Here is a 10,901-nt window from a genome sequence, read left to right as displayed (position 1 = left end):
AGCTGTCCAATTTTCCCTGACAGAGCACAAAGCACAAGCTCCAGTATTTTCTGTAAACCAAGTAGGTTAAAGCAGGAACTCAAGGAAGTCTGCCTTGACACGTGTGTGGATTTCACACAGCTTGTCAATCTGCTGTGAAGGTGTCTAATTTTCCCTGACAGAGCACAGCACAAGCTCCAGTATTTTCTGTAAAGAAATGGCCACCTGATAAAAGGTTTTTCACGCTACAAAGGCTTTTAACTCTGAGTAGGTTAAAGCAGGAACTCAAGGAAGTCTGCCTTGACACGTGTGTGGATTTCACGCAGCTTGTCAATTTGCTGTGAAGGTGTCCAATTTTCCCTGACAGAGCACAGCACAAGCTCCAGTATTTTCTGTAAAGAAATGGCCACCTGATAAAAGGTTTTTCACGCTACAAAGGCTTTTAACTCTGAGTAGGTTAAAGCAGGAACTCAAGGAAGTCTGACACTGTGGATTTCACGCAGCTTGTCAATTTGCTGTGAAGGTGTCCAATTTTCCTGACAGAGCACAGCACAAGCTCCAGTATTTTCTGTAAAGAAATGGCCACCTGATAAAAGGTTTTTCACGCTACAAAAGCTTTTAACTCCAAGTAGGTTAAAGCAGGAACTCAAGGAAGTCTGCCTTGTCAATCTGCTGTGAAGCTGTCCAATTTTCCCTGACAGAGCACAGCACAAGCTCCAGTATTTTCTGTAAAGAAATGGCCCCCAGATAAAAGGTTTTTCACTCTAAGAAGGCTTTTATCTCCAAGTAGGTTAGAGCAGGAACTCAAAGAAGTCTGCCTTGACACGCAGGTGGATTTCACGCAGCTTGTCAATTTGCTGTGAAGGTGTCCAATTTTCCCTGACAGAGCACAGCACAAGCTCCAGTATTTTCTGTAAAGAAATGGCCACCTGATAAAAGTTTTTCACGCTACGCTACAAGGCTTTTAACTCTGAGTAGGTTAAAGCAGGAACTCAAGGAAGTCTGCCTTGTCAATCTGCTGTGAAGGTGTCCAATTTTCTGACAGAGCACAGCACAAGCTCCAGTATTTTCTGTAAAGAAATGGCCACCTGATAAAAGGTTTTTCACGCTACAAGGCTTTTAACTCTGAGTAGGTTAAAGCAGGAACTCAAGGAAGTCTGCCTTGACACGTGTGTGGATTTCACGCAGCTTGTCAATTTGCTGTGAAGGTGTCCAATTTTCCTGACAGAGCACAGCACAAGCTCCAGTATTTTCTGTAAAGAAATGGCCACCTGATAAAAGGTTTTTCACGCTACAAGGCTTTTAACTCTGAGTAGGTTAAAGCAGGAACTCAAGGAAGTCTGCCTTGACACGTGTGTGGATTTCACGCAGCTTGTCAATTTGCTGTGAAGGTGTCCAATTTTCCCTGACAGAGCACAGCACAAGCTCCAGTATTTTCTGTAAAGAAATGGCCACCTGATAAAGGTTTTTCACGCTACAGAAAGGCTTTTATCTCTGAGTAGGTTAAAGCAGGAACTCAAGGATGTCTGCCTTGTCAATTGTGAAGCTGTCCAATTTTCCTGACAGAGCACAGCACAAGCTCCAGTATTTTCTGTAAAGAAATGCCACCTGATAAAAGGTTTTTCACGCTACAAAGGCTTTTAACTCTGAGTAGGTTAAAGCAGGAACTCAAGGAAGTCTGCCTTGACACGTGTGTGGATTTCACGCAGCTTGTCAATTTGCTGTGAAGGTGTCCAATTTTCCCTGACAGAGCACAGCACAAGCTCCAGTATTTTCTGTAAAGAAATGGCCACCTGATAAAAGGTTTTTCACTCTAAGAAGGCTTTTATCTCCAAGTAGGTTAGAGCAGGAACTCAAGGAAGTCTGCCTTGACAGGTGTCTGGATTTCACGCAGCTTGTCAATTTGCTGTGAAGGTGTCCAATTTTTCCTGACAGAGCACAGCACAAGCTCCAGTAGTTTCTGTAAAGAAATGGCCACCTGATAAAAGGTTTTTCACGCTACAAGGCTTTTAACTCTGAGTAGGTTAAAGCAGGAACTCTTGACAGGAAGTCTGCCAGCTTGTCAATCTGCTGTGAAGCTGTCCAATTTTCCTGACAGAGCACAGCACAAGCTCCAGTATTTTCTGTAAAGAAATGGCCACCTGATAAAAGGTTTTTCACGCTACAAAGGCTTTTAACTCTGAGTAGGTTAAAGCAGGAACTCAAGGAAGTCTGCCTTGACACGTGTGTGGATTTCACGCAGCTTGTCAATTTGCTGTGAAGGTGTCCAATTTTCTTTGACAGAGCACAGCACAAGCTCCAGTATTTTCTGTAAAGAAATGGCCACCTGATAAAAGGTTTTTCACGCTACAAAGGCTTTTAACTCTGAGTAGGTTAAAGCAGGAACTCAAGGAAGTCTGCTTTGTCCAATTTTCCCTGACAGAGCACAGCACAAGCTCCAGTATTTTCTGTAAAGAAATGGCCACCTGATAAAAGGTTTTTCACGCTATGAAGGCTTTTTAACTCTGAGTAGGTTTAAAGCAGGAACTCAAGGAAGTCTGCCTTGACACGTGTGTGGATTTCACGCAGCTTGTCAATTTGCTGTGAAGGTGTCCAATTTTCCCTGACAGAGCACAGCACAAGCTCCAGTAGTTTCTGTAAAGAAATGGCCACCTGATAATAGGTTTTTCACGCTACAAAGGCTTTTAACTCTGAGTAGGTTAAAGAACTCAAGGAACTCAAGGAAGTCTGCCTTGTCAATCTGCTGTGAAGGTGTCCAATTTTCCCTGACAGAGCACAGCACAAGCTCCAGTATTTTCTGTAAAGAAATGGCCACCTGATAAAAGGTTTTTCACGCTACAAAGGCTTTTAACTCTGAGTAGGTTAAAGCAGGAACTCAAGGAAGTCTGCCTTGACACGTGTGTGGATTTCACGCAGCTTGTCAATTTGCTGTGAAGGTGTCCAATTTTCCTGACAGAGCACAGCACAAGCTCCAGTATTTTCTGTAAAGAAATGGCCACCTGATAAAAGGTTTTTCACGCTACAAAGGCTTTTAACTCTGAGTAGGTTAAAGCAGGAACTCAAGGAAGTCTGACACTTGTCAATCAGCTTGTCAATTTGCTGTGAAGGTGTCCAATTTTCCTGACAGAGCACAGCACAAGCTCCAGTATTTTCTGTAAAGAAATGGCCACCTGATAAAAGGTTTTTCACGCTACAAAGGCTTTTAACTCTGAGTAGGTTAAAGCAGGAACTCAAGGAAGTCTGCCTTGACACGTGTGTGGATTTCACGCAGCTTGTCAATTTGCTGTGAAGGTGTCCAATTTTCCTGACAGAGCACAGCACAAGCTCCAGTATTTTCTGTAAAGAAATGGCCACCTGATAAAAGTTTTTTTTCACGCTAAGAAGGCTTTTAACTCTGAGTAGGTTAAAGCAGGAACTCAAGGAAGTCTGCCTGACACGTGTGTGGATTTCACGCAGCTTGTCAATTTGCTGTGAAGGTGTCCAATTTTCCCTGACAGAGCACAGCACAAGCTCCAGTATTTTCTGTAAAGAAATGGCCACCTGATAAAAGGTTTTTCACGCTACAAAGGCTTTTAACTCTGAGTAGGTTAAAGCAGGAACTCAGGAAGTCTGCCTTGACACGTGTGTGGATTTCACGCAGCTTGTCAATTTGCTGTGAAGGTGTCCAATTTTCCCTGACAGAGCACAGCACAAGCTCCAGTATTTTCTGTGTAAAGAAATGGCCACCTGATAAAAGGTTTTTCACGCTACAAAGGCTTTTAACTCTGAGTAGGTTAAAGCAGGAACTCAAGGAAACTCAAGGAAGATTGCCTTGTCAATCTGCTGTGAAGGTGTCCAATTTTCCTTGACAGAGCACAGCACTGGCTCCAGTAGTTTTTGTGAAAGCAGCCCACCACCAGATAAAAGGTTTTTCTACTTTAAGAGAGGCTATTATCTCCAATTAGGTTAGAGTAGGGAACTCAAGGAAGTCTGCTCTGACACGTGTCTGGCTGTCCCCAGGCAGCTTGTCAATTTGCTGTGAAGGTGTCCAATTTTCCTGACAGAGCACAGCACAAACTCCAGTATTTTCTGTAAAGAAATGGCCCTCAGATAAAGGTTTTTCACTCCACAAAGGAGGCTTTTATCTCCCAAGTGGAGATAGAGCAGGAACTCAAGGAAGTCTGCCTTTGGCATGTCTAGGATTTCACACCCAGCTTGTCAATTTTGCTGTGAAGGTGTCCAATTTTTCCTGACAGAGCACAGCACAAGCTCCAGTATTTTCTTTAGGGAAGAAATGGCCACCTGATAAAAGGTTTTTCTACGCTACAAAAAGGCTTTTAACTCGTAAGTAGGTTAAAGCAGGAACTCACAGTCTTGGTTTTCTTGACATCGTGTGTGTGAGACGTTTCATGAAAGTATACTAGCTTGTCAATCTGCTGTGAAGGTGTCCAATTTTCCTGACAGAGACTACAGCACAAGTCCCCAGTATTTTCTAGTAAAGAAATGGCCACCTGATAAAAAAGCGTTTTTCACGCTACAAAAGCTTTTAACTCTAAGTAGGTTAAAGCAGGAACTCAGGAAGTCTGCCTGACACGTGTGTGGATTTCACTCAGCTTTGTCAATTTGCTGTGAAGGTGTCCAATTTTCCCTGACAGAGCACAGCACAAGCTCAGTAGTTTCTTTTTCAAAGAAATGGCCACCCTGATAAAAAGGTTTTTCACTCTAAGAGAAAGCTTTTATCTCCAAGTAGGTTAAAGCTGGAACTCCAGGAAGTCTGCCTTGTGGATTTCACGCGAAATACATCAATCTGCTGTGAAGGTGTCCAATTTTTCCAGAGCATTTTTTGAGTTGATGTTTCAGCACAAGCTCCAGTATTTTCTGTAAAGAAATGGCCCCCAGATAAAAGGTTTTTCACTCTACAACGGCTTTTATCTCTGCAGAAGATAAGGTTAGAGCAGGAACTCAAGGAAGTCTGCCTTGACGCAGTGTCTAGATTTCACTTGCCCGGCTTGTCAATTTGCTGTGAAGGTGTCCAATTTTCCTGACAGAGCACAGCACAAGCTCCAGTATTTTTTTCTTTAAAGAAATGGCCACCTGATAAAAGGTTTTTCACTTTAAGAAGGCTTTATCTCAAGTAGATTAGAGCAGGAACTCAAGGAAGTCTGCCTTGACACGTGTGTGGATTTCACGCAGCTTGTCAATCTGCTGTGAAGGTGTCTAATTTTCCTGACAGAGCACAGCACAAGCTCCAGTAGTTTCTGTAAAGAAATGGCCACCTGATAATAGGTTTTTCACGATACAAAGGCGATTTTAACTCTGAGTAGGTTAAAGCAGGAACTCAAAGGAAGTCTGCCTTGACACGTGTGTGGATTTCACGCAGCTTGTCAATTTGCTGTGAAGGTGTCCAATTTTGCCTGACAGAGCACAGTACAAGCTCCAGTAGTTTCTGTAAAGAAATGGCCACCTGATAAAAAGGTTTTTCACGCTATAAAAGCTTTTAACCTTAGTAGGTTAGAGCTGAACTCAAGGAAGTCTGCCTTTGTCGCAAGGTCTGATGTGCAGCTTGTCCAATTTTCCACCTTCCCGACAGAGCACAGCACAAGCTCCAGTATTTTCTGTAAAAGAAATGGGCACCTGATAAAAGGTTTTTCACTCTATGAAGGCTTTTATCTCCAAGTAGGTTAAAGCAGGAACTCAAAGAAGTCTGCCTTGACACGTGTGTGGATTTCACGCAGCTTGTCAATTTGCTGTGAAGGTGTCCAATTTTCCTGACAGAGCACAGCACAAGCTCCAGCATTTTCTGTAAAGAAATGGCCACCTGATAAAAGGTTTTTCACGCTACAAAGGCTTTTAACTCCAAGTAGGTTAAAGCAGGAACTCAAGGAAGTCTGCCTTGACACGTGTGTGGATTTCACACCCAGCTTGTCAAATCTGCTGTGAAGGTGTCCAATTTTCCCTGACAGAGCACAGCACAAGCTCCAGTATTTTCTGTAAAGAAATGGCCACCTGATAAAAGGTTTTTCACGCTACAAAAGCTTTTAACTCTGAGTAGGTTAAAGCAGGAACTCATGAAGTCTGCCTTGACACGTGTGTGATTTTCCACGCAGCTGTCAAGCTGTGAAGGTGTCCATTCTTTCCCTGACAGAGCACAGCACAAGCTCCAGTACTTTCTGTAAAGAAATGGCCACCTGATAAAAGGTTTTACACTACAAGGCTTTTAACTCTGAGTAGGTTAGAAGCAGGAACTCAAGAAGTCTGCCTTGACATCGTGTGGATTTCACGCAGCTTGTCAATCTGCTGTGAAGCTGTCCAATTTTTCCCTGACAGAGCAAAGGTAAAGGTTTTTCTGCCGCTCTAATCTGTGAAGGCATTTCTTTACACAGGTGTTGTGAAGAAAAATATTGAGTCACTCTAGGCTGTGGTAACTGCCAGGCCAGCAGAGTCTGTGCTAGTATCCAAGTATTTTCAACAAAGCACAAAAAGAAATGACCACTGAGGATTCTCAAAAGCAGTTCTGCAGCCCTGCTGTGAACTTAAGGAGGCTCTTCTGTGAAACGTGTGTGGATTTCACGCAGCTTGTCAATCTGCTCTAATGGTGTGTAATTTTCCTGACAGAGCACAAGTAGAGCTCCAGGAGTTTCTGTAGTGTAGTGATCATCATTCGCTTAACACGCGAAAGGTCCTCGGTTCAAAACCGAGCAGAAACATTGCTTCTTGTTTTGCGAGAATTTCTAAAGTCTTTGCAACGCTCCAGGTAAATCATGGTTGAGAGAGAAGAGCAAGTTTCCGTAGTGTAGTGGTTATCACGTTCGCTTCATCACACGCCAAAGGTCCCCTGGTTCAAACCAGGTGGAAACAGGCACAGTCTTTATTGCTATCTGTAAAGAAATGGCCCCCAGATAAAAGGTTTTTCACCTGAGAAGGCTTTATCTCAGAGTAGGTTAAAGAAGGAACTCAAGGAAGTCTGCCTTGTCAATCTGCTGTGAAGATGTCCAATTTTCCCCTGACAGAGCACAGCACAAGCTCCAGTAGGTTTTCTGTAAAGAAATGGCCACCTGATGTGCTGTTTTTCACGCTACAAAGGCTTTTAACTCTGAGTAGGGTAAAGCAGGAAAGCAGGAACTCCTGACAAGGAAGTCTGCAGGTTGTCAATCTGCTGTGAAGCTGTCCAATTTTTCCTGACAGAGCACAGCACAAGCTCCAGTATTTTCTGTAAAGAAATGGCCACCTGATAAAAGGTTTTCACTCTTAGAAGGCTTTTATCTCCTGTAAAGTTGAGCAGGAACTCAAGGAAGTCTGCTACAAAGCTTGACACGTGTGTGCAGGATTTCACGCAGCTTGTCAATTTGCTGTGAAGGTGTCCAATTTTCCTGACAGAGCACAGCACAAGCTCCAGTATTTTCTGTAAAAGAAATGGCCCCCAGATAAAAGGTTTTTCACTCTAAGAAGGCTTTTATCTCCAAGTAGGTTAGAACAGGAACTCAAGGAAGTCTGCATTGACAGTGTGTGGATTTCATGCTGGCTTGTCAATCTGCTATGAAGCTGTCCAATTTTCCCTGACAGAGCACAGCACAAGCTCCAGTATTTTCTGTAAAGAAATGGCCACCTGATAAAAGGTTTTTCACTTAAGAAGGCTTTTTACTCCAAGCAGGGTAGGAGCAGGATCTCAAGGAAGTGTGGCCATGGACATGTCTGGGATTTCCGCAGCTTGTCAATCTGCTGTGAAGGTGTCTAATTTTCCCTGACAGAGCACAGCACAAGCTCCAGTATTTTCTGTAAAGAAATGCCCAGATGACAAAGGTTTTTCACTCTAAGAAGGCTTTTATCTCCAAGTAGGTTAGAGCAGGAACTCAAGGAAGTCTGCCTTGACACGTGTGTGGATTTCAACGCAAGCTTGTCAATCTGCTGTGAAGGTGTCTAATTTTCCCTGACAGAGCACAGCACAAGCTCCAGTATTTTCTGTAAAGAGAATGGCCACCTGATAAAAGGTTTTTCACTCTACAAAGGAGCTTTTATCTCCAAGTAGGTTAAAGTCCAGGAAACTCACAAGTCACGCTGCCTTGTCAATCTGCTGTGAAGCTGTCCAATTTTCCTGACAGAGCACAGCACAAGCTCCAGTATTTTCTGTAAAGAAATGGCCACCTGATAAAAGGTTTTTCACTTACAGAAGGCTTTTAACTCCAAGTAGGTTAAAGCAGGAACTCAAGGAAGTCTGCTCACGTGTGTCTGATTTCTACGCTTGTCAATCTGCTGTGAAGGTGTCCAGTTTTCCTGACAGAGCACAGCACAAGCTCCAGTATTTTCTGTAAAGAAAGTAAGCCACCTGATAAAAGGTTTTTCACGCTACAAAGGCTTTTAACTCTGAGTAGGTTAAAGCAGGAACTCAAGGAAGTCTGCCTTGACACGTGTGTGGATTTCACTCAGCTTTGTCAATTTGCTGTGAAGGTGTCCAATTTTCCTGACAGAGCACAGCACAAGCTCCAGTATTTTCTGTAAAGAAATGGCCACCTGATAAAAGGTTTTTCACTCTAAGAAGGCTTTTATCTCAAGTAGGTTAGAGCAGGAACTGAAGGAAGTCTGCCTTGTCAATCTGCTGTGAAGCACTTAGCAATTGTCAATTTGTGTAAAGGTGTCCAATTTTTTCCTGACAGAGCAATCAGCACAAGCTCCAGTATTTTTTGTAAAGAAATGGCCACCTGATAAAAGGTTTTTCACTCTAAGAAGGCATTTTATCTTTACAGTAGGTTAGAGCAGGAACTCAAGGAAGTCTGCCTTGACACGTCTTTGTGATTTCACGCAGCTTGTCAATTTGCTGTGAAGGTGTCCAATTTTTCCTGACAGAGCACAGCACAAGCTCCAGTTTTTCTGTAAAGAAATGGCCACCTGATAAACAGGTTTTTCACTATTACAAAGGCTTTTAACTGCAAGTAGGTTAAAGCAGGAACTCTAGGAACTCAAAAGTCTGCCTTGTCAGGAATTCTGCAGCTTGTCAATTTGCTGTGAAGGTGTCAATTTTCCCTGACAGAGCACAGCACAAGCTCCAGTATTTTCTGTAAAGAAATGGCCACTTGATAAAAGGTTTTTCACACTACAAGGCTTTTAACTCCAAGTAGGTTAGAGCAGGAACTCAAGGAAGTCTGCCTTGACACGTGTGTGGATTTCACGCAGCTTGTCAATTTGCTGTGAAGGTGTCCAATTTTTGCCTGACAGAGCACAGCACAAGCTCCAGTATTTTCTGTAAAGAAATGGCCACCTGATAAAAGGTTTTTCACGCTACAAGGCTTTTAACTCTGAGTAGGTAAAGTGGGAACTCAAGGAAGTCAGCCTTGAGTCTTGTCTGGTTCACAATCTGCTGTGAAGCTGTCCAATTTTCCCTGACAGAGCACAGCACAAGCTCCAGTATTTTCTGTAAAGAAATGGCCCCCAGATAAAAAGGTTTTCACTCTGCAGAAGGCTTTTATCTCCAAGTGAGTTAGAGCAGGAACTCAAGGAAGTCTGCCTTCACAGGTGTCTGGATTTCACGCAGCTTGTCAATTTGCTGTGAAGGTGTCCAATTTTTCCTGACAGAGCACAGCACAAGCTCCAGTAGTTTCTGTAAAGAAAAGGCCACCTGATAAAAGGTTTTCCACGCTAGTAAAAGGCTTTTAACTCCAAGTAGGTTAAAGCAGGAACTCTAGGAAGTCTCTGCCGTGTTGATTTCAATCTTGTCTGTGAAGGTGTCCAATTTTCCCTGACAGAGCACAGCACAAGCTCCAGTATTTTCTGTAAAGAAATGGCCACCTGATAAAAGGTTTTTCACGCTACAAAAGCTTTTAACTCTGAGTAGGTTAAAGCAGGAACTCAAGGAAGTCTGCCTTGACACGTGTGTAAAGAAGATTTCACGCTGCTTGTCAATTGCTGCTGTGAAGGTGTCCAATTTTCCCTGACAGAGCACAGCACAAGCTCCAGTATTTTCTGTAAAGAAATGGCCACCTGATAAAAGGTTTTCACTCTAAGAAGGCTTTTATCTCCAAGTAGGTTAGAGCAGGAACTCAGGAAGTCTGCCTTGACACGTGTGGATTTCACGCAGCTTGTCAATTTGCTGTGAAGGTGTCCAATTTTCCATGACAGAGCAAAGGTAAAAGGTTTTTCTGCAGGCCTAATCTGTGAAGGCATTTCTTTACACAGGTGTGAAAGAAAAATATTGAGTCACTCTAGGCTGTGGTAACTGCCAGGCCAGCAGAGTCTGTGCTAGTATCCAAGTAATTTTCAACAAAGCACAAAAGAAATGACCACTGTGGATTCTCAAAAGCAGTTCTGCAGCTCCTGCTGTGAACTTAAGGAGGTCTTCTTGAAACGTGTGGATTTCACGCAGCTTGTCAATCTGCTCTAATGGTGTGTAATTTTCCTGACAGAGCACAAGTAAAGCTCCAGGAGTTTCTGTAGTGTAGTGGTCATCACGTTCCAGCCTAACACGCGAAAAGGTCCTCGGTTCAAAACCGAGCAGAAACATTGCTTCTTGTTTCATGAGAATTCCAAAGTCTTTGCGTACGTTCCAGGTAAATCATGGTCAGAGAAAAAGCAAAAGAGCAAGTTTCTGTAGTGTAGTGACTATCACGTTCGCTCACACATGAAAGGTCCTCGGTTCAAAACTCTGAGGTGGAAACAGGCACAGTCTTTATTGCTATCTGTAAAGAAATGGCCCCAGATAAAAGGTTTTTCACTCTAAGAAGGCTTTTATCTCATAGTAGGTTAAAGAAGGAACTCAAGGAAGTCTGCCTTGTTGTCAATCTGCTGTGAAGCTGTCCAATTTTCCTGACAGAGCACAGCACAAGCTCCAGTATTTTCTGTAAAGAAATGGCCACTTGATAAAAGGTTTTTCACTCTACAAAGGCTTTTAACTCTGAGTAGGTTAGAGCAGGAACTCAAGGAAGTGCCTGACACGTGTGTGGATTTCACGCGGT

The 10,901-nt window shown here is 43.1% G+C and overlaps 1 non-coding gene across 1 annotated transcript; it reads left to right on the top strand.

The window, feature by feature from the left end:
- Positions 1 to 10,373: 10,373 nt before the first annotated feature.
- On the top strand, positions 10,374 to 10,449 carry trnav-aac. The gene has a single exon. It is a non-coding gene; the product is annotated as a tRNA-Val (tRNA).
- Positions 10,450 to 10,901: the final 452 nt, after the last annotated feature.

The sequence above is a fragment of the Puntigrus tetrazona genome, unplaced genomic scaffold, assembly GCF_018831695.1.
Source record: "Puntigrus tetrazona isolate hp1 unplaced genomic scaffold, ASM1883169v1 S000000499, whole genome shotgun sequence".
NCBI classification, from domain to species: Eukaryota; Metazoa; Chordata; class Actinopteri; order Cypriniformes; family Cyprinidae; genus Puntigrus; species Puntigrus tetrazona.
Note: the sequence above shows the minus strand (reverse complement) of the source record. Positions and strands in the feature narration are given on the sequence as shown.